The sequence below is a fragment of the Schistocerca gregaria genome, chromosome 3 (genome assembly GCF_023897955.1).
Source record: "Schistocerca gregaria isolate iqSchGreg1 chromosome 3, iqSchGreg1.2, whole genome shotgun sequence".
Lineage (NCBI taxonomy): Eukaryota > Metazoa > Arthropoda > Insecta > Orthoptera > Acrididae > Schistocerca > Schistocerca gregaria.
The window spans coordinates 467950556-467957119 of NC_064922.1; positions in this window are offsets into that span (position 1 = coordinate 467950556).

The window sequence follows — 6564 nt, forward strand, 5'->3', positions numbered from 1 at the left end:
CATTATATTTTTAGTGGAGTTACTGTCTGCCTGTCAACCAAACTGGTGGGGACACTATTGAGATGTCTATATTTGAGATCATTCAGGAGAAAGTGAATCTCCTCATAATCCTAAAAATATGATGAGCCTAGCATTTCCTTTGTCAACTGGGAGTAACCACAGTGCAACTGTCTTCTTGTAATTCCTGAAGTGCTTTCTTCTCATCTGTAGACAAATTTAGATGGCCTCACACTGGTTAGAGCATACCACAGGACTTCTTCAGCTTCATAAGGTGTCAGTTCTGAAGTTTGTTCTGTTACACTGATGAGCAGCACAAAATTGAGGTCATCTTCTAACAGATTCTTTGTGGAGTTGTCATCTCTGTCAGATAGATTAACAACAGTGTAGGTGATTTTCTTTGGCAGAGAGATTCTGCAAGTAACCATTAGGCGCTGCTCACCCATTTCCAAACCTCAGCCTGTCTGTAAGATGTAGTTGCAGAAATTCTTTGGACACTGTATCTAATTGGCAGCACATATCTCATGTACTTCGTACAAGATGCTCCCTGAAAAACATGACCTGGTGTCATGCATATTCTAATAGACGCAGTCCTTGCTCCTGGACTGTGTTGGTTCATATTTCCATACAGTAATGAGTTAGAGATTTACTTTTTTGGGAAACTCAAGTTACAGTGATACTGCTGTAATATAAAAAAATAGACCAATATCTAGTATAGAATATGTTGCAGTGACCTGCTCATTAAACATGTTATTTTGACAACTATTTCACAATACACATTCAGTAATGTCCCTTGTAATAACAGATATTAATGTTTTCTTAAAAAATTCAAAAGGTGTGTATAATACCATAACTAAAAACATCTAAAACTAGTGAAGCATGTGACATGATCAGGGAGGAGAAACAGTGGTCTTGATGTTGCTTATTAAACAAATATTTTTTTTTAAATAAAAACTTTTAATGTCTATACCACAGTTTTCCTATCACTATTAAAGTTTAATAATTAGTTTTGGTTGCTATCTGCAGCCATCATCAAATCATTCAAAAATTAAAAGGTTTTTAATAAACAATGGAAAACATCATTAGTTGTAGTCATGCAACAATGTGTATTCGTAGGCACCAAAACAGTAAGAGTATGAGGTTTCAGATAGCAGCCGAAACTAGTTACTGAATTTCAATGGTGACAGGAAAATTGCGTTCTAGGCATTAAAAGTTTTTCTTTCAAAAACTTTTATTAAATAAGCATGTGAAACATTTCAAGGGTGTGACATTAGTACAGAAAAAGAATCCAATTTATGGTGTCTCACTAGTGTCCACCACGTGAGCCTAATTGGGGAAAAGAGAAAAGGTGAGCCATCAGTTGTAAATGATGATCACAAATTCCCCACAAACTATGCAGGAAAGGACCATTCTGTGCTTTGGTAACCATGTATTTCGGAGGTGAAAGAAGGTATTACATTTTGCCAATTATCAACCAGTCACATACAGTAGAGTCGCTGTAGTTCGACACACATGGGGTGAGGATATGTCAGATTACTGAATTTTCAGTGAAAAATACTGCATTTTTTTTATTAAAACATTTAATTGTCTCACAAAACAGTACAAGAATACTATGCAAAACTCAGATCTTATGTTAACAGTACTTAATGTACATATATTTATAACAAACAAACATTAATTGAAAAATAACAGTAATTTAATTTTTTATGTATTAATCATTTTTACATTTGTCTCCAACAGTCGGCTTCACCTACACTGTGAATTCATTAATCTTCATTGTTCCAAGATCAGAGAGATTTTTAAGGCCTTCTCTTGCAGCTTCCTTAAAACTAAAACATCAGCTGCTTCTGCATAATTTCCCACAGCTCATGTAACACATGTTAAATGCGATCACAGCATCGCTATGTTCCTGATCTATATTAACGACATAGGAGACAATCTGAGTAGTCATCTTAAGATTATTTGCCTGATGATGCTGTCATTTACCATATTGTAAATTCATCAGATGATCAAAACGACTTGCAAAATGATTTAGATCAGATATCTGTACGGTGTGAAAAGTGGCAATTGACCCTGAATAAAGAAAATTGCGAAGTTATTCACATGAGTACTAAAAGAAATCAGCTAAATTTCGATTACACGATGAGTCACACAAATCTGAGGACCATAAATTCAACTAAATACTTAGGGATTACAATTACAAATAATCTAAATTGCAATGATCACGAGATGAAATTGTGGGTAGAGCAAACCAAAGACTGTGATTCATTGACAGAACACTTAGAAGGTGCAACTGGTCTACCAAAGGGACTGCTTACACTACGCTTGTCTGCCCTATTCTGGAGTATTGCCGTGCGGTGTGGGATCCACATCAGGTGGGACTGACAGATGATATCAAAAAAGTACAAAGATGGGCAGCTCGTTTTGTATTATCGCGAAATAGGGGAGATAGTGTCACAGACATGATACGTGAATTGGAATGGCAATCATTAAAACAAAGGTGTTTTTCATTGTGATGGTATCTTCTCATGAAATTCCAATCACCAGTTTTCTCCTCCGATTGCGAAAACATTCTGTTGGCACCCACCTACGCAGGGAGAAATAATCGTCAAGATAAAATAAGAGAAATCAGGGCTCGCACAGAAAAATTTAAGTGCTAGTTTTTCCCACGTGCCATTCGAGAGTGGAACGGTTGAGAGACAGCATGAAGGTGGTTCACTGAATCCTCTGCCAGGCACTTTATTGTGAATAGCAGAGTAATCATGTAGATGTAGATGTGGTCTGTACTGGCAAAGATTCCCTTTGTTCTACATTGTCTTTCATAGTGGAATATGTCTTGGATAATCTCATTATCACTCATCAGCTGACAGTTTTTGTCTTCATTTCACCAATAACCAGTTACATGGCTAACAGACAGTGTCCCAGAATCTTTTGAACAGATGTCATCAGTCATCTCTTGGAGCTGCACAAATTTCCTCCTCGTTAACAATTTCAGCATCTTCCTCAATCTGTACCTTCTTTAAAACATTTTTTGTACTCATTTAATAAAGGAAAATCTGACCACAATTTGTCCCCACACAGATACCAACACTTTAGTCATTAACACTTGTTTCTTGTACTGACTGAATAACACTTTTCTATCTACTAATTAAACTATACAGTAGGTTTTTCATGAATCTTAACAGCCTGGATAATATTCTGATCCATATGTTGTAGCGAAAGGGCTACATTTGGAGGAAGAAACATCACTTTTATCAAACCATCTTTGGATTTAAGTTCATCTTTATCTGGCTGTCTGCCATAGATAGTTAGATAATGGTCTGTGATGTGTAGGGTAGTTATCCAACACCAACAAAGCTTTCTGAGACAAATTTTGCTTCTTGAGGAACTTTTTGACCAATGGCACGAACTCGTGAAACCACTCACTGAACAATTCCTTTGTCATCCAAGCTTTGTTTTGGTGTTTATGTCTGACTGCTATATATTTTGCGTTTTTGAACGCCCAGGGATTTTTGATTTTCCTATGACAAGCAGCACAGGTTTGTGTTTTCCACTAGCATTAGAGCATGGCACAAATATGAGACTACCTTTATACATTTTTCTGTCAGAAGCACATGCCTCTGCTTTGTGGTCGAATGTTTTGTTGGACAAAACTCTCCAGAACCACCATTCATCGCCCATGTTATAAATCTGATCAGGGCAAAGATTTAACTCTTCTAAAGTTTTCTCTAATTTTTGTTTGTAAGGCTCAATAGCTTCGAAGTCACAAGATAGTTTTCTTCATGTTGTGGCTAGCAAGCAGATACTAAATCTTTTTTAAAACGTACCAAACCATCTGGTATGTGTGCAGAAATTGTCTTTTCTCATAATTTCTTTATAGAAAAATCTCAATTTTTCTTTGGTAAGACCTGAAATTGGAGTGTGTTTACTATGTTCCTGAAGAAACTGTGTACAGAGTGTCTTCAGTTAATGGGTTCTCACCCGTTTTTATCATTTTCCTGTCACTGCTTTTGCTGTTCAAATTGTGCACAAACCCCTCAATTTTATCATGATCTTTTTAATGTCATACATGGTAGCATACCCAATGACATAAAATGAAGCTAAATTGTTAATTTCTCTCCTTTGTTTAATTTTTTAATAATTTCAGATTTTTCAACCAAAGTCAGTGTTTTGTGTTTATGCTTCTCACTTCCTGCTTGAGACACATTGTAAGAAAGATACAAAACACTCACAAACACTACTACAGTCAAGTTAAAGAAGGTCCTAATTCGAATGCGCAAGGTATGGAATAATCAACAATTGGTGGCTAACTACATATTGTGTACTAAACTTTTCACTTGAAATGACCCCACCCATCCACTTCACGTGATCTCGGCTCATTGTGTCGGACTACTGGATATGTCAGACTGGCAAAGTATTTTATAGAGACTTTACACTATGCATCTCTTTTGTAGGCACAGTGTGGTCTCAGCAAATCCCACAACATAAAACGCTATAGAGGCAATTTATATCCCACTTATTGGGTAGAATCATATGATGGTTTGAAAGTAAGCTGTAAAAAACTTGTAGTCTTTGCACCATTAAAAGTGCTGTGAACTGTCACATTAAGGCTTTTACAGTGGTGCTGAGACATGAGAAATGCTTGGCACAGGCCAATACAAGGTAGAACAAGACAGCCAAGTGGTAAGGCACTGGACTCACATTCGGGAAGACATTACCACAAAGCCTTCCAGATTGTTAAATATTTTAAGACAATTACCAGGACGATGCCTTGAAGCGTATAAAACCAATTTCATTCTCTAGTCCCAAAGGTCATGGAATCTAATCCTGGTTGGACCTTGAAATTTTTCAGTCTGCCATTACCCTAGTCTTCACATCCTTTGAGATAGAGATATTCCAGGTATGATACGTGGTCCAGATTCCGCATTAAACTGTAGGTCATCTTTTCTTCATGATTTACAGGGGGAGGATAGGGGCACAAAAGTCGCCAAAGTGGCATCCAGTAGGAAGACTTGCACCAGCTAGCTGAACATCAAACTTGAGAGACTTACAGCCAGTCATGCCATGGGACTATTTTTATATTGTCAGTAGTATCTTAAACTATAGCCTTCCTTATTTTTATGACATAATCAACAAACCACCCCAACGACATGATGAAATCCAGCAGAACAGTTTTACACTGAGGTTACAGCTGCTTCAGGCTTTGATTTTCCTTATTAAATGTGTGTAAAGGGTTCAGAAGGATCTTAATTGCTGATGTACAGTACTGTTCATTGTGGAGTCAACGGCATCGAGATATTTAAGGACATAGCATTGTGCTTTTCACAGATAACTGTCACTATAGTTAGCAGCCTATTTCTCATAAAGCAGTCAGCTGTAGGGAAATTATTGACCATTATATTGACACAAATATCATGGAAAGAAATGAACTTCATTGTAGTGGTGACATGATGTGGGTATCAGGTGGGTCAATGTACAGAGCTACACATCATTGTCAGTGTTGCAGAGTCAGTTGCAGTTTTGATGCACAGAGTCATGAATGTATCCTGCAAGGGCATAGCAGCAGCAGCATAAAAGATAACTCATTTGCACAGACCTGCGAGTTATTTTATGATGTGACCTCAAAGTTGTCGGTAAGAAGGTTACAGAAATAATAAATTTGGACAGTGATAAATCCCCTGTGCTACTGGCAGGTACTGTGATGTCACCAAAGAACAACGCATTCACTTGCAGTGTTTGAGGAACTTGATTATGTAAAGTTTCTGACAAACATCATTTGTCCTCTCAGCATTTTTTAAAGTGAAATGCTTATGCCCTGCACATCAGCAGTAGATCAAATCACATATGTATTTTGTCATTTGGCCCTCTTTTAATTGGAACCATTGACTTAAAACTTGAAGTTTGAATACATAGCTACAGAAAGCTGTTAATTTTAAGTGTTGCACACTATGACTTACAGGAAATAAAGTGGATTCACCTTGTCAATAATGCTTACATGCAGTGTGCTAAGTATGACAAAAGTCTGACCTTATCAAACTTGTAATGCCGTAAAATAATTGTGGATGACGTTTTAATTGTAAAAACAGTAATGAGCTGCACTTACATCTTTATTTTGATCTTGATCATTTTCAGTTATTTTATGTGACCTTTATCAAAAAGCAACACTGTTGTGGAAATTCCAGCTGGGAATGCTCGGAGGAAGAAAGAGAACATCAGTTAATGCAATTAACACTCACTTTATTACAGAGTATGAACATGAAAAGAAAGGCTTGCACATGATATAATTACTCACAACTAACTGAGTGAGGCAAAGATTTCCCCCCTGTAGAAGATTAAACGTACTGCCAATCTTGTTTTCTAATACAGGGTGCACCAAAAAGAATCATCCAATTTTGAATGTCTATATTTCTGAAACTAATGTACATATACAATGAATTTTGTTTTTTGATCAATGGGAAACTCAAAAAGTTTTTTTTCATACCTTTTCATAAATATTTCAATATGCCCCCCTTGCAATGCATGGCATATGTTAATGTAGTATTCAAATTGTTCCGACACTGCAGCAAG